Source organism: Rattus norvegicus, chromosome 15 (assembly GCF_036323735.1).
Source record: "Rattus norvegicus strain BN/NHsdMcwi chromosome 15, GRCr8, whole genome shotgun sequence".
Taxonomy (NCBI): Eukaryota; Metazoa; Chordata; class Mammalia; order Rodentia; family Muridae; genus Rattus; species Rattus norvegicus.
The window spans coordinates 17,233,435-17,255,915 of record NC_086033.1 but is presented as its reverse complement, the minus strand read 5'-3'; the positions used below and the strand labels follow the sequence as shown (position 1 = coordinate 17,255,915).

The following is a 22,481-nucleotide window of genomic DNA, read 5'->3' as shown; positions in this document are numbered from 1 at the left end:
CAATAGTGATTAAATAATTAAAAGCAATTTCTATTAGACCAAGCCAGCATCCAAACATGGAGATTTGTAAGCTACACACAGACATCAATGATCTTGGGAGGCACCTGGAAGGAGAGGAGTTTGCCCATTCTTCTCTAACGACAGGACGACAGGATTTGATCTCTAAAAGTCTGATCCCAGAGCCAGTGTTACATACAAATTCCCAGTATCTCCAGGTTTCCATTGGCTCCACTAGTTAGTTTGAGGGATCACAGAGCGGGGTTGCACCTCCATCCCTTTCCTGAAGGCACTCTGGTAGGCATTATTAGAAATAAATGGCAGGAAAATTGCATGTGTATCTACTATTTGGGTTCATTAGATGACCTGGAGAGGGGTCATACTGGGTTCATTTTCTTCTTTTATGATAGTCACTTTGGGAACCACAGAGATGGCTCAGCAGGTAAAGGCATTCTGCCAAACCTGATGCTTTGGGGTTCCATAATAAAAACCTATGGATACATACTTTCATACATATATACATACACACACACATACATACAAACATATATACTTTTTTTAAAGAAAAATTAAAAGCAAGAAAGAAAATCACTTCAATCCGTTTCAATGTGCTTGAATGGCAACACACTTATTAGATAAGCACAGCCACTGTGCCAGTCAACTGATTTAAGTCTCTCCCCTTTTACGTTGCATGCAAATCATTCCTGGAGTCATTCCATGCCCGTGGACATTCCGATATTTATGGACTGGCTCCATAAACGGTCATATAGGGGAAGTGGATTATTTGTACTATGTTAATATGTCTCCCTAATTTCCATTCTCAGTGCTCACTGAAGGAGAAGCTGATATTTCCTGGGAAGAAAAAAGAACCCAACCATATTTTTCTAATATGAAAAAGAACTGTAGAGGAGTAGAGGAAGAAAACTCCAGGAATGTAGAACTGGGAAGGCATACAACATATTTTACAATTACATTTTATTGCATTCTATTAAGTGGCCAGAGGGTTTTCACAAAGCAAAGAAGATCTCAAATTAAATTACGATTATTAAACCCCTTAAGCCTCATAGTGAGTTTATGTTACTGGAAACTTTTGATAAATTAAATAACATACAGTATATAAGTATTCAGATAAAATCTGATATATTTAAAACAGCTTTCTTACATATCTATAACCACAATGTAACACTTGAAATGTCTTAGATACATTTTTCCCACAGTGAGAATATTTTATTTAAATTCATTCTTGTAGAAATCTCATTAACGAAATCTGCAGAGCAATAATCTAGCATATAGAAATGCCTCGAGATTTTTTTCCTCAAATTTCTTCTCTAAAGTAATTCTGTTGCTAAAAATGTATTTTTATTTTGAATCTAATAGAGGTTTTGGTGAATAAAATAATAATGTGGATATGAGGCTAAATCTCCAGTAGTAAAAGAAAATTTAAATGTAAAATACCTCAGCAACAAGGAGATTAACAATAGAGTTGAACTGTTCTGGACTCTTCAGAAGAAAATTGGATCAGTGTCCAGCACTCCCTGAGCAGGCCAATTGCTGCAGTGGAAGAGATGGGCCAGTTTTCTTTCCTCAGATAACCATGTTATGTTTTCATTGAATGTACTTACATTGTGGACTATGTAATAGCGCTTGAAATGTTTCCAAATGTATGTAATTATCAGCCACAGGAGAGCACAGTTGTACTTAGGTTTTGCAATTAATGGGTAATCACATGCAGATATGATCTGAAGGCACTTCCCATCCCTACTACAATACAGATAAAAACCTGATTCTCTGCTACCAATAAATTCAGTCAAGTTCAAACCATACACACACCCACCATATATCACAGTAAATGATGGTTATTATTTAAAAATAATTTTTTAAATAAAACTCTTGGCCCTCGTATTAGCGGCCATTGACAGAAGGACAGAGTGTACTTCTCTATTGTCACATACACTTGTCTTTATGAAAAATACTCTTGTGGTTTGTTTTTGTTGTCATCCTGACACAGCCTTGAATCACCTGGGAAGATGGAACCTTAAGTGAATACCTGCCTTAGATTAAATTGGCCTATGCTGATGGTCTTTGGGTAGCTTGTGATGATGTCTATAGGGCAATGCCTTCATTGTTACCTAATGTCTGAGGGCCCAGCCCACTGTGGGCAGTACTATTCCTAGGGCTAGCTATAAAGGAAAGCTCTCAGTGTGAGCAGAGAGGCAGCCAGTACACAGTATTCCTACATGCTTCTTGCCTCCAACTTCCTGTCCTCCTTTCTCTCAGTGAGGGACTGTAACCAGGGAGTGTGAACCATGTGAACCCTGTTCTCTTTAACTTGCCTTTAGTTGTGGCATTTCTCACAACAACAGAGGTAAAAAATGAACAAACAACAATATAAGCTTTGTTTCCGAAAGAAAAATTTGACAAGGCTGTGGGGTTTTTTTTCTAGATTTTTTTTCAACTACAGGTGCATTCAAATCATAGAAAAAAGAGAAGATGAAAAACTTTTTAGAATGTTTAGATTTAATCCAATAAACTCTGGCAATATGTATTGCATAAATTAAAGGAGACAAGGGTTAAGCCATGACCAAGAAAGAGACTGCAGCAGATAAACTAGACAAAGGGCTCTGCCATGTAGGTGCTTTTCAGAAACCTGCAGTATTTCCTATGTTTCTTCCTTGAGCCTTTCTTCTCCCTAGACTTTACCACTCTACAAAGCAAGGCATGATTTCTGTTTGCTCTAATAGCCTTCCCTCTCCACGGCAGGTCAAGTGCTCCACAAAGGTAGTTAGGATGTGTGTCCACAGCTGGGTCCCAGCCATAGATGACGGATGGTCCCCACCTTATTTGCCAATATACTCCCAGGAGCTAGTCCAAGGGTCTGCCACCTTTATCGGCAAAGTGTCACACAGTAGATGTTTTAGGCTTTGTAAGCTATACAATCTCTATTTCAGCTACTTAACTCTGACAGGAGAGGGGTTAGAACACCTACAAGCAATATGTAAATGAGTAGGTATGGGTGGTTTTCAGTTAAACTTTATTTTCATACACAGGAAAGGCCAGTGGACGAAAAGGCCACAGTTTTACTGAATGACTAGGGAGTCTCTGGGAAAGGTGTACCATCAGTTGGACTACATTGTATTGGCATATACCGAATGTGCACCTAGCATGTGGAAAAATCCTAACACCACATGGAAGCTATTGGATTCTGCTTCAGTAGGAAGGATGATGGCACAGCACCCAGTACACCAACTTCTAAAGAGATGGGGCCCTTCACCTACAGGTTTCTTTATAATGCAGATATTGGGTTTTAGTTTTGAACTCAAGCAATTTACAATTAAATAACATGGAATTCTATAGCAAGTTCAAGGTTAAGACCACCTGCTGTTTGCTACCTGAACAATGGTCAGGTACATTGTCTCAGAGAAAATTCAACTCAAATTCTTATGGTTACAGTGAAAGGAATGTACAAGGAGGGATTGCTTACAGAGGATCAGCCAGCAGGAAGAAACAGGAAGTCAGTCAGGAGCAACAGAATGAAGGCATGGCAGGCCCAGGTCCCTCTGTATGGGGCATTGGTCTGTGGTGCTGAGAGACCAGTAAGGGCTGGTGTGTAGAGCAGAGGCTACTGAAGGAGTCACTGACACAGCAGAAGGAGGGAGGTGGTGTGAGGAGGAGAGAATCTCCTACTTCTCTGCTCTGGTTCCCTGATTTCCTTTCTAGAGAACACATTACTCAACCCACCAGCCAAGAAGGTATGGGCAGTCCAATCCATAGGACAGAAAAGAGAAGAAATTGGATGGGAGGAAGGCAGGATGGGGTAAAGACAGGAAGGCTGGGGGCAGTGGTGTGCTAGGCAGCTAAGGGCATTTTCGGTCAAGCCTTGTGACCTGAGTTCAATCCTCAGGACCCATATGGTGGAAGGAGTTAACTAACTAGAACCAATTTCAACATATCTCACATGACATATGTACACACACACACACACACACACACACACACACACACACGCGCACGTACACACACACACACAAACACAAACACACAGAAACACACATACACACACACAGAAACACACACTCACAGAAACACACATACACACACACAGAAACACACATACATACACACACACAGAAACACAAATACACACACACACACACAGAAATACACACACACACACACACACACACACACACACAAATTACATCGTGTAAAACTTTAAATAATTGGCCAGTTAAGATCAGGAAGAAACCAGTCTGGCTTTGTAAGTACAAAAACAAAATTCTCAGGTAGAAGTTGAGAGCAGCTCACAGAGAGTCCCAACAATCACTGGGTCACTTCCGCTTGGGTTTTACCTACTCTCCAGGACTTACACCAAATCAAAGCTGTGTTGTAATTTTCCAGGGTGTTTTGCAGGGGCAATTTCCCACACCCAGATAATAGTTTATTTGTTTGTTTGTTTGTTTAATGGAGTTAGTATTACCCATTGGAATCAGAAATAGAAGACAATACCTTTAATTTTCAAATTATAATGTGACACTGGACAAATAACTATTGCGTAATTAGTTAATTCAGAACATCAGTGCACAATGGAAGAATCCATCTGTTATCTGCTTGGTGTAATTCTTTTACCTCACCAACTTTAAAAGCAGCCCAGGAAAATTACTGTCCCTTACTATAAAGCCTTTTGAATTTCATATGAATGTAATTTGGTAAATGCCCACTCAAGGACAAGAATCATGACAAATAGTTGTTTCTTTCAAATTAGAATATACTGTTCAAAGAGTGGTACTGACATTCCATGCAACTACTTATACACAAGTTTAGTACAATCTTTTTCTTTTAATTTTGCAAACCGTTTTAATATTTAATGACTCCCTCTCCCTCCCCTCTCCTTCCCCCTCTCCCTCTCCCTCTCCCTCCTCTTCCCTTTGCCTCTCCCTCTCCCTCTCCCTCCCCTCTCCTTCCCCCTCTCCTTCTCCCTCCTCTTCCCTTTGCCTCTCCCTCTCCCTCCCCTCTCCTTCCCCCTCTCCCTCTCCCTCCTCTTCTCTTTGCCTCTCCCTCTCCCTTTCCCTCTCCCTCTCCGTTTTCCTCCCACCCCCCTATATGTGTGTGTATTTATTGTTCTCTAGCTGGGAATTCTAGCCATTATTTTGGAAAATAGCAAAGCAGCCTCCTGCAACCTCCATCACAGCTAATCTAACATGGCCATACATCTATGGGCAAATAGTGGACATTGATTTTTGCTCATCCTAACAGGGCTATAACCTGTGGTCAGGATGCCGGTCTAGCTGTTAGCTCCAGTGCTAGGTAACTGTGTCACATTCATAAGGTTAGAAAGTGATTGAGATGCACAGGAAGTAGGTGGCTAGCTTGCTACAGACAGTGAAGAACGTTGGCAGTCATTTGCATGTCTGACTTTGCTCAATAGTATCTGAGTAAGGAGCAACAGGCTTTTCAAAAAGGCCTGCTCATAGGTTCTTCTCTATGGCTGAGGTTTGTCCTATCTCTTGAGCATTGTTTTTTCCTCCACAGACACAATTTCAGTAACCCAGAAGACTGGAGAAACTTGTGCTTTAGATGTACTAGTGAACAATACTTGTCTTTAAAAATATGTACATGCTATATCATAAGCAAATGGAGTTATTATCAACAAGGCACAAAAAGAAATAAAATCCTTTTATTTGACATAAAAAAACCTTAAAATCTACTGTCCAAATAATTACTTACAGCTGAATGCTATAAGCTAACATCTAAAATACTGGTTCTGTTGGTATAATGGAGGCATTTATCCAGCATGGCTTAGAATAGAGGAAATATTTCCATTTCCCGGTCTTCTTGATAATTTTCTTTATGTTGTACAAATAACCAGGCTCCGAGTTTTCTCAGAAATTCTAAGCACATCGTTCAGACTGACAGAGCAAGTATTCCACACAATTGGTTCCCTTGGGGTCAAGACAGAGATGCTCAATCAGGATTCAAACGGGTCATAAACCCTTCGTGGATCTCTCTCAAGTGGGTGGTGATGGCTCCCTAGGGCCTCTCATCATTTGCTGTGACAGTCAAGCACTTGTCAATAGAGACAAACACTCTGTCTATCTTAGAGACTCATCCGGTTGACTCTTACAGCAACCAGTGAGGAGAAGCAGTGGCGTAAAGAAGTCCAAAGAGAAAAATTAGACTCGCGTGTCTACCCAGGCATGACTGCTCACTGCATGCTCCGTTTCTACATCTGCACTTTCAGCTCCTCCGTCAAATTCAGTAACTCTTTATCTACCATGATGTTAGGTATTCGAACCCTCCCGAGATGCTATATATTTTCCCATAGTTCTAAAACACTAAAGCCACTGCTGGAAATTTGTCCTAAGGAAGTAATTGAACAAGTGCCTGAAAGATATATGTACAAGATTCGTGTGCTGCTGTGTTCTTTACAGAAGCAAAAAATTGGAAACACGTCAATACCAATTTTGGTTTAGATGTCCACAGAGCTGGATTGCACAATCTTAGTTATACCCGCTATAATGATGTCTTATCACCTACAGCCAAGAGTCAACTACTTATGGCTTTAGCCTAAAGAAACATCATAGTTCAGAATGCTTTGGAAATCAGGAAGAAAATGCTGTAGGTGCTAGAAGCTGATGATTGGACACCCATTCTTGTTCACATCCCACAGTCATCTGAATGACACCCAGACTTCAGCTTCCTGTGTACAGCAGTGACCACAACTCTGAAAATTCCTCAGGCTTCCTATTCATATGAGACCTGGCCCCCTTTGCCTATCTGCTGCTCAAGCCACTCTGGAGCCACACACGTGACAAATTCTACCTTTCTAGGCCTTTCCGTGTATTGCCCATCCATCCTGCCCAGAACCATCTCCTTTACTGACTGGCCAGAGTAGCTAGCGGCTACTTATTTTAGCTTCCCAATTTCTCTTTCTTTCCATAGGCAGATACAGGCAAAACCCATGCATATGGTCTGAAACAAGTTCCCTGTTTCCTGGGATTTTACATATTCTACTTTAAACATCTATATGCATATCCATCTACCCCATGGTCATGTCAATCACCTTGGGATGAGGGACAGAGGCTCCCCCATGTTTTAGGTGGTAAATCCCAAACCATTTCCATCACCTTCCCCTGATGCCTGACTATCCTGGGTGGTAGGCCTGAGTGGTGACTTCTATGCTCCTGATTCATTAGTACAGAAATAGCCCTCAAAAATAGCATAGCTTATGATTCTCACAGTATGTTGAAAGTATTCTGTATATACTTGTCCCTTCTCAACAATTCTTTATACCGCAAGAATAAACATGAGTAATAGTTTAACAAAGGAAGTGTATAGCCAAGCTGCTGCCACTGAGTTCTTTTCTTACGGTTTATTAACTGCTGACTACCTGTTAGGTACATTATATGCGCTTACTCAGCTGGTATCCACACATGGCCCGGGAAACATGCTCTTCTGTCACCCTGTTGTAGACATGAGTAGACAGGCTCAGCAACGTTCAGAGGATTATCTATGACCTCTGGGCTACTAAATGTACTATCAGAATTCAGACAGCCTAGCCGCCACATGCACATGCTTTAAACACAAGTGATGTTGAGTTTGCAACATGCTAGATGACTGAACACTGGGCCTAGTTATGTGACATGTTAGTCTACAGTATTTGCACTGAAGGGCAATGTGGTTATATGGTATCATTAGAGAACAAAACTGATTGATAAAAATGCTGAGTGGTAAGACAGACAGCAAGCTAAAACAGAAACTGATAAAGCCAAGCTTAACCGTTGCATCATTCTCCCCAGAAGGTGATATGAGCTGGAACTGGTTTGAATAGCCACATTGATAAACACAAAAGGCTTGGATGGATGTCCATGTACACTTCTTGTGGGATATGCCTTTCAATTCTAGCTTCCTGAAAGATTTCCAACTTGAACAGACAGACACCAGGAAACCCTATAGAGGAGATTCATTTCATTTCTAACATAATGCTGTACAGATCCAACCTCCAGCCCTCTATGCCATTCTTTGACTCGCCAGTACAACCAAGAATGTACTCCCCACAAATGATGATGACAGAAATAAAGTCAGGGAAGCTGAAATCCTATCTCAGCCAACTCAGATGAATATTTTTATCCTTCTTTATCTGAGAACCTGGCTTGGCCGACAGTACGTCTGCTCCTAGACATCATTTAACAAAAGACTTCAGAAACCTTAGGAACAATTTATTTAAAGAAAACTCCATTTCCAGGATCCTATGACTGTGTTCCAAGGTAATAAAATATAAATGAGAATAAAGAACAAGCTAATAAACCGAATTGAAGGCTGCATTTCAATAACAAGGTTTGAGAGCCATTTACTAGCCGTGTGGACCTCACTCTCATGACTTATAACAGCGGCTGAATTACTTAACAGAAATGAAAGCTCATATTGCTTCTGTTATCCGATAGAGATGCTTTTTGGAGCCGAACAATGTGACATTTGCTTCAGAGCACTTGTATCTAATCAATACATAATGCTAAATGTGATTTAAAATCAATTTAATTGTCCTCTTACTTTCCCATGAGTCAAGAGGGGGAAACAAAGGTATCTTCTGTGATATAAACCATTCAGCTTTTCTCCCAAGAAACCATACATCCCATGTTTCTAATGGAGTCCAAGAAGGAGATACACTTACCTTATCCTAGAAACTTTGAAAAAGGCTATTGCTTTCCAGCCAGTACAGTTTCTTCTAATAAAAGATGTGTTCTCTTAGTTCCAACCAATTTAATTGTTAAGAGCTTCTTTACTTGTTGTAGAATTTCTCTAAATTATGGGAAATTTGAAAAGAAGAATTGTAACAAATCTATACTACATGTCCAACTTCTATTTCCTCCAGTATTTCATAGTTCTAAACAGATATCCTCTGACATAAATTCCCTATCATCATGATTCTATGCAATTTGTACCAATTACACAGCTACACTGGGCCGGTCTTGACTGGATATACAGTGGTTTAGACGCAGAAGTTGCCTTAACATCCATCTAATTACTAATTGCCGTACATCCATTCAAACACTAATAACTGTGTGCTAACTGTCCTCAAGGTTGTAGCGATTTTTTTGAAGACAAACAAGGTTGAGAGATTTTAAAAGGAACAAAAATCAGAATTCAAAATACTTAGTAATGCAACGAAGTCTGCAGAAATCAAACTCTATGAAGGTATACATGATTCAAGACAGAAAGTAAGCTGTGTTTAAATTTCAGATTTCACTTTAAGGTCTCACTTAAAAAAATTGTAATTTGGGTCAGCAGGTAAAGGTAACTTACAGCCACATCTCAACCCTGAGGACCTGAATTTGATACCTATGACTCATAAGGCAAAAAGGAGAAAACCAAATCCTATAAGTTGTACTGTGTCTTTAACACACATGCCATGGCAGATACACACACACACACACACACACACACACACACACACACACACACGTACACACGCGCACGCACACACACACAAATAAATGTAGTTTTAAGTTGATTACGCGAGCTGACTGAACTGTCTGTGTTTACTTTTCTTTACCAACGCAAGTAGTTGTGTGATTACACTAAGAAATTTTAAAATTATTTTTCTAAAAACAGAGGAAACTAATCCTAAGCAATGTGGCTTTTGTTTTTAAAAATACAGATTTGATTGACAGAATTATTAGATAGAGTAACATCACATTTAAGGATGATCAAAACTACTAATCAAAGTTCATTATACCCTAACTGTTTTGTTTGTAGTCTTATCTAATATGGCCAGGCAAGGCTGTACATATCTAGAACCCCTGCTGCTTGGGAAGCTGAGGCAGGACAGTCAGGTTAGCCAGGCGTTTGATGGCAATTAATAAGAACTTCATCTCCAAGACTATACACACACACACACACACACACACACACACACACACACACATTCATAGAGACATATATGCATAGACAAAACCACATATGTACTTAGACATATGTACTTAAATCTATTTTTATATAAATAATAAAATGTATAAATGTATAAAATTTAGAGTTTATAGTCTTTTAAAGTTATATTTACAGAGAAAATAACAAAATGAGGTTATTCTCATAAGATAATTTACGGTTAGTACAGAAACAGAGTGTAGGTCATGAGAGAACAGCAATTTTATGGTTTAAATACTTGAAAATATATAACGGCAAAAAATATTCAGAATGTCTTCAGAAGACAGACATAAAACTTTGAACTATACCAAAAATATAAACAAACTTTCAGATGAAATAGTAGTACAACAGTCAGAAGAGTGGACACTCCAGGCTCACAGTTTGACAAGTTCTCACTTCTCTTTTGGTCAACAAACCTAGCGATTCGAACAGAATTCACTAGGCCTGAGAAGTATCTAGAATACATACTACTCGATAGCAGTTCCACTGTCTACATGTCATCATTCTGCCTTTGTTAGCTATTGCAAATCACATACCCAAAGCATTACATGGTACCTTGGATTCCAAAGACTCATCACAGTCAAAAAGAACACAAACTATTTTATTACCTCTTTATATTAGCTACATAGTAAGTATATTAGATGTAATAAATTGAATACATTAAATTTAACTCCATCTTCTTTTACTTTTGTAATGTGTCCTTTGGGAAAATTAAATTCTATGTGACTTGTGTTCTAGTCCTCCTTAATAGTTCTGGTATAAGTTTTTTTTTTTTAAGGTAGCACTCTTGAAGGTGTAGTTAACAGTCTTGAATATGTCAAATTGCTAATTATATTTTTCTCAATGAAACACACTCATTTTGACCTAGAATATAATCTGACAGATCATACAGAAGATGTGTGCTTTTTCTCATACTTATTTTTTTCCCAGATAACAACAGCTGTTGGCCCTGACAAGCAGGAATCTCGTTTTCCACATATCACCAAGTTTCATCAATCATGGAAGAAAGAAATTCTCTCTGAGCTTTCCCCACATGCTTGACATCAGTGGCAAGCTGTGCTTCACTGTGTACTCTGAGACTCAGAACCAAGCCGGTTTGCTTTCCAGCTGACTGCTTGTCACTGCTCCTGCAATATGACAAACACAGAGAGCTTATGTTTGGAGAATTTAGAAGCAAATGAACCAGTTCAGGCCTGGACAAAGCCCTGGCCCAAAGGAACTTTCAGACAAATATTTCTCCTCCTTGGCAGTTACAAAGTAGACATGTGGTTAGGCTAAACAACTGGTTAAAAAGTCAAACTGTTAGAGGGTCTTGGGGTAAAAGTGCTTACTGAAAAGTCCAAGGACTTCAGTTCAGTACCAAAAGCCAATGTAAAAGCAGAAGGAGACAGTCATGTTTGAAATATACAAGCAGCATGAATATGTGTAGAAAGCATTACTACACACATACATGCACACATACACACTAATGACAACACAGGAGAGGCAGAAGAGGAGTAGGGAGGAGGAGGGGGAGAGGGAGGGGGAAAGGAGGAAGAGAAGGAGAAGGAGAGGAGGAGGAAGAGGAGGGGGAGGAAGAAGAGGGGAGGAGGAAGAAGAGGAGGAGAGGAGGAGGAGGAGAAGGAGAAGGAGGAGGAGAAGGAGGAGGAGAAGGAGGAGGAGGAGGAGGAGGAGGAGGAGGAGGAGGAGGAGGAGAAGAAGAAGAAGAAGAAGAAGAAGAAGAAGAAGAAGAAGAAGAAGAAGAAGAAGAAGAAGAAGAAGAAAAAGAAGAAGAAGAAGAAGAAAGTTTTCTTAGAAATTTCAAGATCCCATTTGTTATATTTTGTGTGCAAGGAACAATGCAGCTGTGAAAAGTAACTAAATCCTTGCTAACTAATATGTGTTCCCCAAGTTAAACATACTTAGTAAAGATAAATAAAGTTAGCAAAAATTGGAAACTCACTTGCCCAGACTCAGTGATCATGGTGCATGTAGAGTACAGCACTGCAGACAGCTGTGATGAAGACCACTGAATTACAGAGTGACAGGCAGTAAGTTAGCAACCCAGAAAATGTGGAGAGAAGCCCACAGCACTGAGAGAGGCAAGAGACTACAGTGAAGGTGAAGAGATTAATTCAGAGGAAATCACATCACAGCAGTTGCGTTGTGTCAAACCAAACATAGGGGTATCTTCAATGGCCCTTGCAGGAACTCATCTGTCAGACGTAGAGGTGTAGCTAGAAAGTACAATAATAGACTCTCTCTCTCTCTTTCTCTCTCTCTCTCTCTCTCTCTCTCTCTCTCTCTCTCTCTCTCTCTCTCTCATGTGTGCACACACACATGCATGCACACATTAATGTGACAAAGAATGATGTTTTATATTGTCAAATAGCAGTCTATGAAAGAATGCAAAGATCACAATGCATACATTGTCTACGGGTTTTCTCTCACTGAACAGCTGAAGCCATGCTTAGTATCTAAATAGACTAATAATTCAAAGACCTTTTCTAGAAGTTGAAAGCCTGTTCTTTGTGGTATCACTGCTTCCTGGCTATGTCTACCAGAGGCTTCTCCTTTGCAAAGCTTCAATAAGATCATGTTGAATCCTGTGGGTGCATACAATTGCTACTTGAAGAAAGAATTAAGGCAACCATTATCCCCGCCCCACTCCGAGTCCTTAAAAGGCTATTTATTTACTGATTGCTGGGGAGTAGGTGTCACCTTGCAGCCCTGTTTGGAATGTAACTTGTAGAACAGTTCCTGCCCAAGCCTTCTGAGTGCTGTGATGACAAGTGCGTGTCTACAAAACTGCCTCGGTCGTTCTGGCTCTGCTCCTCTTTGCCATGTATGATCCTATGTTCATTTTGGTTCTATACATACAAACAAGTGTAACTCAAGAAAAATACCTCCAAACTATGGCAAAAATGCCACAAACTTCCCTCATCTCCTATAGGTTGCTTCCATAGATGACAAGTTACTAATATTCACTGTATATATTCTCTGACAATGATGGTCTCTGATAAATCCAGGTTATGATACTGAGAGAGAATATTGAAATATTCTCTGACAATGATGGTCTCTGATAAATCCAGGTTATGATACTGAGAGAGAATATTGAAATGTAAGAAACACAGTCGAGGCTTTCTTGGAGATGGCATGAGATTGATTTCCAAGATTTCAGAGATGGAAAAGAACAAGCCAGGAGGGTCTACAATGTTGAAAGATCTAAAACACAAGACAGTTTGTACTCCTGGACTCTGTACAACCAGACTTGGGACATTGTAAAGGCACTGCAGTCTAGTGTGCAGTATGTAATCACATATTAGTGTCAAGCCCAGGCAATTCCACCAGCCTGTTAAGAAAAAATTCAAAAACCCAATTTCTCATTTGTAAGACAAGTTTTCAAAATAGTTTTTTTTTCTCCCATTTACATAGATCCCTGGAGAGAAGTGTCACTCCCAAGAAGCATTGGGAGGCAGATAACATGTATTTTCTAGAGAAGGTTTTAGAGAGAAAAGCATAGATGTATGCTGAATTAATGAGTAATGACCGGAAATTTCCAGAATTCCAATATATTCCATTGCAATAGTATATAGTTGTTCAACAAACCAACATTATCCAAATTCTTGCCTAATATTACACAGGAGAAACCATCAATGTATGATTTTACCCAAGAAACTGTGCAACCAAACTCAGTCTCCATAAATTATTCAAAACATTTAGACTGCAAGATCTTATATTCCCAAATACATAAAAATTGTTTCTTACACATTGAAATGACAGGAACCACCTTCATCACATGTTGGTTTCTGAAATTGAGTTCAGAAAACATGGCAATCACATATAAGCCTTCCAGAAAGTTCTGAAGACACACATAGCACATGCTATTTTCTGAATGAGACTGTGACTTTGAACAGTTCCAGTAAGCAAGGTAACACATGACACATATGGGAGGCTTGTGACGTCAAGTGCATATGCTGGACCTATCACATGAAGTATGAGCTAGGTACAGCCTTGATCTCAATCCCTAGACAAGCCAGAAACAGGGGAGGAGTCAGCAGGACCTGCCCCAAACATCAGCAAACCACTAAGAGCTGCACCTTCCATGCCTCCTTTTCTCTGACGGAGACAACACTTTCTTTCCGAACGTGGTGTGAAGGAGGAGAGAGCAAGGAATGGGACAAGCTACCACCTGGTTCATAACAACAAAGAAACAAACAAAAAACTGCACTCCTGTTATCTATGAACTCATATTTATATTTATAATTTATGTTATATATATTTATGAATATGTACACTTGGCTTTAATACACACATACATGGTTCTATGATATAAGCATATATATAAAATATAGACCGCCGCCGGAACCTGAAAGAAACAGACCGGATAAACAGTTCTCTGCACCCAAATCCCGTGGGAGGGAGAGCTAAACCTTCAGAGAGGCAGACAAGCCTGGGAAACCAGAAGAGACTGCTCCCTGCACACACATCTCGGACGCCAGAGGAAAAAGCCAAAGACCATCTGGAACCCTGGTGCACTGAAGCTCCCGGAAGGGGCGGCACAGGTCTTCCTGGTTGCTGCCGCTGCAGAGAGCCCCCGGGCAGCAACCCACGAGCGAACCTGAGCCTCGGGACCACAGGTAAGACCAAATTTTCTGCTGCAAGAAAGCTGCCTGGTGAACTCAAGACACAGGCCCACAAGAACAGCTGAAGACCTGTAGAGAGGAAAAACTACACGCCGGAAAGCAGAACACACTGTCCCCATAACTGACTGAAAGAGAGGAAAACAGGTCTACAGCACTCCTGACACACAGGCTTATAGGTCAGTCTAGCCACTGTCAGAAATAGCAGAACAAAGTAACACTAGAGATAATCTGATGGCGAGAGGCAAGCGCAGGAACCCAAGCAACAGAAACCAAGACTGCATGCCATCATCGGAGCCCAATTCTCCCGCCAAAACAAACATGGAATATCCAAACACACCAGAAAAGCAAGATCTAGTTTCAAAATCATATTTGATCATGATGCTGGAGGACTTCAAGAAAGACATGAACACACTTAGGGAAACACAGGAAATCGTTAATAAACAAGTAGAGGCCTACAGAGAGGAATGGCAAAAATCCCTGAAAGAATTCCAGGAAAACACAATCAAACAGATGAAGGAATTAAAAATGGAAATAGAAGCAATCAAGAAAGAACACATGGAAACAACCCTGGATATAGAAAACCAAAAGAAGAGACAAGGAGCTGTAGATACAAGCTTCACCAACAGAATACAAGAGATGGAAGAGAGAATCTCAGGAGCGGAAGATTCCATAGAAATCATTGACTCAACTGTCAAAGATAATGTAAAGCGGAAAAAGCTACTGGTCCAAAACATACAGGAAATCCAGGACTCAATGAGAAGATCAAACCTAAGGATAATAGGTATAGAAGAGAGTGAAGACTCCCAGCTCAAAGGACCAGTAAATATCTTCAACAAAATCATAGAAGAAAACTTCCCTAACCTAAAAAAAGAGATACCCATAGGCATACAAGAAGCCTACAGAACTCCAAATAGATTGGACCAGAAAAGAAACACCTCCCGTCACATAATTGTCAAAACACCAAACGCACAAAATAAAGAAAGAATATTAAAAGCAGTAAGGGAAAAAGGTCAAGTAACATATAAAGGGAGACCTATCAGAATCACACCAGACTTCTCGCCAGAAACTATGAAGGCCAGAAGATCCTGGACTGATGTCATACAGACCCTAAGAGAACACAAATGCCAGCCCAGGTTACTGTATCCAGCAAAACTCTCAATTAACATTGATGGAGAAACCAAGATATTCCATGACAAAACCAAATTTACACAATATCTTTCTACAAATCCAGCACTACAAAGGATAATAAATGGTAAAGCCCACCATAAGGAGGCAAGCTATACCCTAGAAGAAGCAAGAAACTAATCGTCTTGGCAACAAAACAAAGAGAATGAAAGCACACAAACATAACCTCACATCCAAATAAGAATATAAAGGGAAACAATAATCACTATTCCTTAATATCTCTCAATATCAATGGCCTCAACTCCCCAATAAAAAGACATAGATTAACAAACTGGATACACAACGAGGACCCTGCATTCTGCTGCCTACAGGAAACACACCTCAGAGACAAAGACAGACACTACCTCAGAGTGAAAGGCTGGAAAACAACTTTCCAAGCAAATGGTCAGAAGAAGCAAGCTGGAGTAGCCATTCTAATATCAAATAAAATCAATTTCCAACTAAAAGTCATCAAAAAAGATAAGGAAGGACACTTCATATTCATCAAAGGAAAAATCCACCAAGATGAACTCTCAATCCTAAATATCTATGCCCCAAATACAAGGGCACCTACATACGTAAAAGAAACCTTACTAAAGCTCAAAACACACATTGCACCTCACACAATAATAGTGGGAGATTTCAACACCCCACTCTCATCAATGGACAGATCATGGAAACAGAAATTAAACAGTGATGTCGACAGACTAAGAGAAGTCATGAGCCAAATGGACTTAACGGATATTTATAGAACATTCTATCCTAAAGCAAAAGGATATACCTTCTTCTCAGCTCCTCATGGTACTTTCTCCAAAATTGACCATATAATTGGTCAAAAAACGGGCCTCAACAGGTACAGAAAGATAGAAATAATCCCATGCGTGCTATCGGACCACCACGGCCTAAAACTGGTCTTCAATAACAATAAGGGAAGAATGCCCACATATACGTGGAAATTGAACAATGCTCTACTCAATGATAACCTGGTCAAGGAAGAAATAAAGAAAGAAATTAAAAACTTTTTAGAATTTAATGAAAATGAAGATACAACATACTCAAACTTATGGGACACAATGAAAGCTGTGCTAAGAGGAAAACTCATAGCGCTGAGTGCCTGCAGAAAGAAACAGGAAAGAGCATATGTCAGCAGCTTGACAGCACACCTAAAAGCTCTAGAACAAAAAGAAGCAAATACACCCAGGAGGAGTAGAAGGCAGGAAATAATCAAACTCAGAGCTGAAATCAACCAAGTAGAAACAAAAAGGACCATAGAAAGAATCAACAGGACCAAAAGTTGGTTCTTTGAGAAAATCAACAAGATAGATAAACCCTTAGCCAGACTTACGAGAGGACACAGAGAGTGCGTCCAAATTAACAAAATCAGAAATGAAAAGGGAGACATAACTACAGATTCAGAGGAAATTCAAAAAATCATCAGATCTTACTATAAAAACCTATATTCAACAAAATTTGAAAATCTTCAGGAAATGGACAATTTCCTAGACAGATACCAGGTATCAAAGTTAAATCAGGAACAGATAAACCAGTTAAACAACCCCATAACTCCTAAGGAAATAGAAGCAGTCATTAAAGGTCTCCCAACCAAAAAGAGCCCAGGTCCAGATGGGTTTAGTGCAGAATTCTATCAAACATTCATAGAAGACCTCATACCAATATTATCCAAACTATTCCACAAAATTGAAACAGATGGAGCCCTACCGAATTCCTTCTACGAATCTACAATTACTCTTATACCTAAACCACACAAAGACACAACAAAGAAAGAGAACTTCAGACCAATTTCCCTTATGAATATCGACGCAAAAATACTCAATAAAATTCTGGCAAACCGAATTCAAGAGCACATCAAAACAATCATCCACCATGATCAAGTAGGCTTCATCCCAGGCATGCAGGGATGGTTTAATATACGGAAAACCATCAACGTGATCCATTATATAAACAAACTGAAAGAACAGAACCACGTGATCATTTCATTAGATGCTGAGAAAGCATTTGACAAAATTCAACACCCCTTCATGATAAAAGTCCTGGAAAGAATAGGAATTCAAGGCCCATACCTAAACATAGTAAAAGCCATATACAGCAAACCAGTTGCTAACATTAAACTAAATGGAGAGAAACTTGAAGCAATCCCACTAAAATCAGGGACTAGACAAGGCTGCCCACTCTCTCCCTACTTATTCAATATAGTTCTTGAAGTTCTAGCCAGAGCAATCAGACAACAAAAGGAGATCAAAGGGATACAGATCGGAAAAGAAGAGGTCAAAATATCACTATTTGCAGATGATATGATAGTATATTTAAGTGATCCCAAAAGTTCCACCAGAGAACTACTAAAGCTGATAAACAACTTCAGCAAAGTGGCTGGGTATAAAATTAACTCAAATAAATCAGTTGCCTTCCTCTATACAAAAGAGAAACAAGCCGAGAAAGAAATTAGGGAAACGACACCCTTCATAATAGACCCAAATAATATAAAGTACCTCGGTGTGACTTTAACCAAGCAAGTAAAAGATCTGTACAATAAGAACTTCAAGTCACTGAAGAAAGAAATTGAAGAAGACCTCAGAAGATGGAAAGATCTCCCATGCTCATGGATTGGCAGGATTAATATAGTAAAAATGGCCATTTTACCAAAAGCAATCTACAGATTCAATGCAATCCCCATCAAAATACCAATCCAATTCTTCAAAGAGTTAGACAGAACAATTTGCAAATTCATCTGGAATAACAAAAAACCCAGGATAGCTAAAGCTATCCTCAACAATAAAAGGACTTCAGGGGGAATCACTATCCCTGAACTCAAGCAGTATTACAGAGCAATAGTGATAAAAACTGCATGGTATTGGTACAGAGACAGACAGATAGACCAATGGAATAGAATTGAAGACCCAGAAATGAACCCACACACCTATGGTCACTTGATTTTTGACAAAGGAGCCAAAACCATCCAATGGAAAAAAGATAGCATTTTCAGCAAATGGTGCTGGTTCAACTGGAGGTCAACATGTAGAAGAATGCAGATCGATCCATGCTTATCACCCTGTACAAAGCTTAAGTCGAAGTGGATCAAGGACCTCCACATCAAACCAGACACACTCAAACTAATAGAAGAAAAACTAGGGAAGCATCTGGAACACATGGGCACTGGAAAAAATTTCCTGAACAAAACACCAATGGCTTATGCTCTAAGATCAAGAATTGACAAATGGGATCTCATAAAACTGCAAAGCTTCTGTAAGGCAAAGGACACTGTGGTTAGGACAAAACGGCAACCAACAGATTGGGAAAAGATCTTTACCAACCCTACAACAGATAGAGGCCTTATATCCAAAATATACAAAGAACTCAAGAAGTTAGACCGCAGGGAAACAAATAACCCTATTAAAAAATGGGGTTCAGAGCTAAACAAAGAATTCACAGCTGAGGAATGCCGAATGGCTGAGAAACACCTAAAGAAATGTTCAACATCTTTAGTCATAAGGGAAATGCAAATCAAAACAACCCTGAGATTTCACCTCACACCAGTGCGATTGGCTAAGATCAAAAACTCAGGTGACAGCAGATGCTGGCGAGGTTGTGGAGAAAGAGGAACACTCCTCCATTGTTGGTGGGATTGCAGACTGGTAAAACCATTCTGGAAATCAGTCTGGAGGTTCCTCAGAAAATTGGACATTGAACTGCCTGAGGATCCAGCTATACCTCTCTTGGGCATATACCCAAAAGATGCCTCAACATATAAAAGAGACACGTGCTCCACTATGTTCATCGCAGCCTTATTTATAATAGCCAGAAAATGGAAAGAACCCAGATGCCCTTCAACAGAGGAATGGATACAGAAAATGTGGTACATCTACACAATGGAATACTACTCAGCTATCAAAAACAACGAGTTTATGAAATTCGTAGGCAAATGGTTGGAACTGGAAAATATCATCCTGAGTGAACTAACCCAATCACAGAAAGACATACATGGTATGCACTCATTGATAAGTGGCTATTAGCCCAAATGCTTGAATTACCCTAGATCCCTTGAACAAACGAAACTCAAGACGGATGATCAAAATGTGAATGCTTCACTCCTTCTTTAAATGAGGAAAAAGAATACCCTTGGCAGGGAAGGGAGAGGCAAAGATTAAAACAGAGACTGAAGGAACACCCATTCAGAGCCTGTCCCACATTTGGCCCATACATATACAGCCACCCAATTGGACTAGATGGATGAAGCAAAGAAGTGCAGACCGACAGGAGCCGGATGTAGATCGCTCCTGAGAGACACAGCCAGAATACAGCAAATACAGAGGCGAATGCCAGCAGCAAACCACTGAACCGAGAATAGGTCCCCTATTGAAGGAATCAGAGAAAGAACTGGAAGAGCTTAAAGGGGCTCGAGACCCCAAAAGTACAACAATGCCAAGCAACCAGAGCTTCCAGGGACTAAGCCACTACCTAAAGACTATACATGGACTGACCCTGGACTCTGACCCCATAGGTAGCAATGAATATCCTAGTAAGAGCACCAGTGGAAGGGGAAGCCCTGGGTCCTGCTAAGACTGAACCCCCAGTGAACTAGTCTATGGGGGGAGGGCGGCAATGGTGGGAGGGTTGGGAGGGGAACACCCATAAGGAAGGGGAGGGGGGAGGGGGATGTTTGCCCGGAAACAGGGAAAGGGAATAACACTCGAAATGTATATAAGAAATACTCAAGTTAATAAAATAAATAAATAAATAAATAAATAAAAAAAAATAAAAAAAAAATAAAAATAAAAAAAAATGCCAAAAACCAAAAAAAAAAAAAAAAAAAGAATGAATGATAGGTAGTATGTCCCAATACCACACACAACAGTTTGAATGGAATTAAACTATACATATCAGTGATCAACTGTAAGCTTAAAGTATATGAATTGATAGTTGGATCAAGTAATGGCATTCCTTATTTCATCACAGGGAAAATCATGACCAGAAATTGCTGGCTGACACCAAGCCAAGGCTCAAAAAGAATTTCTAATGTCAGGGTAGGCATTCTGGTCGCATCTAATTTGGCTTTGGAGGTTGCATATATTTTCTGCTCAGAGCACGATGTAGGAGAAACAAGTGCTCCAGATGTGACTTCTAACATGTGTGTCATTCAATAACATTCCTGGTTTCAGAAGGTTAAGATGTTCATTGCAACATCAGCTCCATAGCTTCAGCTCTGTGGCTGGCAAGTGTATCAGGATTGAATTTATGTTGAAGAGCACATTTATGTTCATTTACCTTAAAAAGCTATTTTTATACTTTGAAGTCTATCTCAAAGTCCTTCTTATGTTCGTTCAATGGGTGTGTTGAATGAAAAAATGTAATGGCATAACTACTTCAACCAAATGCTCCTCTTTAGAAGTCCAGTATAGGGAAGTTTTGGCATAGGAATAAAGTAGGTGAGCTAGCCATAGAAAAAAAAAATAAAATATATATAAATGTATGCATTCAAATATGAAAAGAAAACTATTTTGCACTTTGGTTTTGATATTTTCCTTTGGATTTCAATGAAACTTCCTTTCTACCTACCTTCCTTCCTTCTTCCTTTTGGTCCCTTCTTCCTCTGCCCTCCTCCTCCTCCTCTTTCTTTTCAAATTTGGATATCAGCATGCAAAACCAATTCTCATTTTGATTTCATTGGCTTTCACTACTGTATTCCTGATCCATATAAAAAATACAGGGAACTGCCTAAATGAAATTACTTTCTTTTCCAGTTTTCATCTAACATCCCATAGAAAATACCACTTTCCCACACAGCAGGAACCTCTGGGAATTGTACCTTCACATGCATTCCCCCCTCACAAGCCTTTTGTTGACATCAGCTCTCAACACCTCAGAATGGTGTCAGAGGGACCTGTGCCAATCTGTACCCAAACCGGCTCTTTACTCGCATTTACCCTCTTGAATTCGGTTCCCTTCCTCTGCAAGAAGAACTCCATCTGCTAGGAGGAAATATTTGCAGCCAACATTGACAAGAATGGAATCCCCACTTCTAACAGCTGTGAATCAAAACTCCTAAGACTGAAATTAACTACACCGCGCTTCCCACCAGATGCATTTGCAGAGCCTCGCTCCAACACTCTTGTTTCCAGAGCCTTGTGCAAACCAGGCACAGAGGAATTGCAAGGGAGGCCATCCCTTGGCAGTACAGTTACTAAAGTTATGTCCTAAGGTTCCCCTGAAGGGTTGCAGACTTCCAACCATAAAGGAATACAATTAAAGTTCACAATCCTCCTCTTCCTGAAAGAAAGAGGAGATTCTGAAAGCTGCCAATCATTCACTCAAAACAGTGACTAAACAGATGGGTTTTGACACCTCTGGTTTGATTTTAAACGCAAACATGTCAGTTTATGCTCGGCTGTGGCTTCTTCACTCTGCAAATCTTTTAGGAGGATATTTAGGGTTTTTATTTAAAAGTTTAGTTCCCTGAATTCAGTTGTTCCTTCACATCAGTTAAGGCCGGGGAGCTTATTACATAGATCTATGCTTACTACATCTAAACACATAATAGTCTTAAAGAAATGTAAATCATCACTAAAGACTCTACAAAAAGTCCACAGGCAAAGAGACATTTGCAATTAAAGTTGAAGGTGTGTTTCTCTGAATATGGAGGTAGAAGGGCATATGTGAGTTCCCTTCAGGACTCTGCACAATGACGAAGCAGAGTCAGAAACAGTAAATCAGTATCTGATTACCACCACTTTGTTTTCTCAATCCTATGCCCAACTTTTT

At 39.8% G+C, this 22,481-nt stretch overlaps 1 protein-coding gene and 1 long non-coding RNA gene across 12 annotated transcripts in view; both read right to left on the bottom strand.

Annotated features, from left to right (window-relative positions):
- Fhit (fragile histidine triad diadenosine triphosphatase) overlaps nucleotides 1-22,481 on the bottom strand; it is a 1,507,501-nt gene that overhangs the window by 616,986 nt on the left and 868,034 nt on the right.
- The window catches only part of LOC120097099 (uncharacterized), a 78,104-nt gene continuing 60,676 nt past the window's right edge, over nucleotides 5,054-22,481 (bottom strand). For all 4 annotated transcript variants that reach the window (XR_005494339.2, XR_010058098.1, XR_010058099.1 and 1 more), the window contains one exon: nucleotides 5,054-8,793. This is a non-coding gene — a long non-coding RNA (uncharacterized LOC120097099). The remainder of the gene's footprint in view (nucleotides 8,794-22,481) is intronic.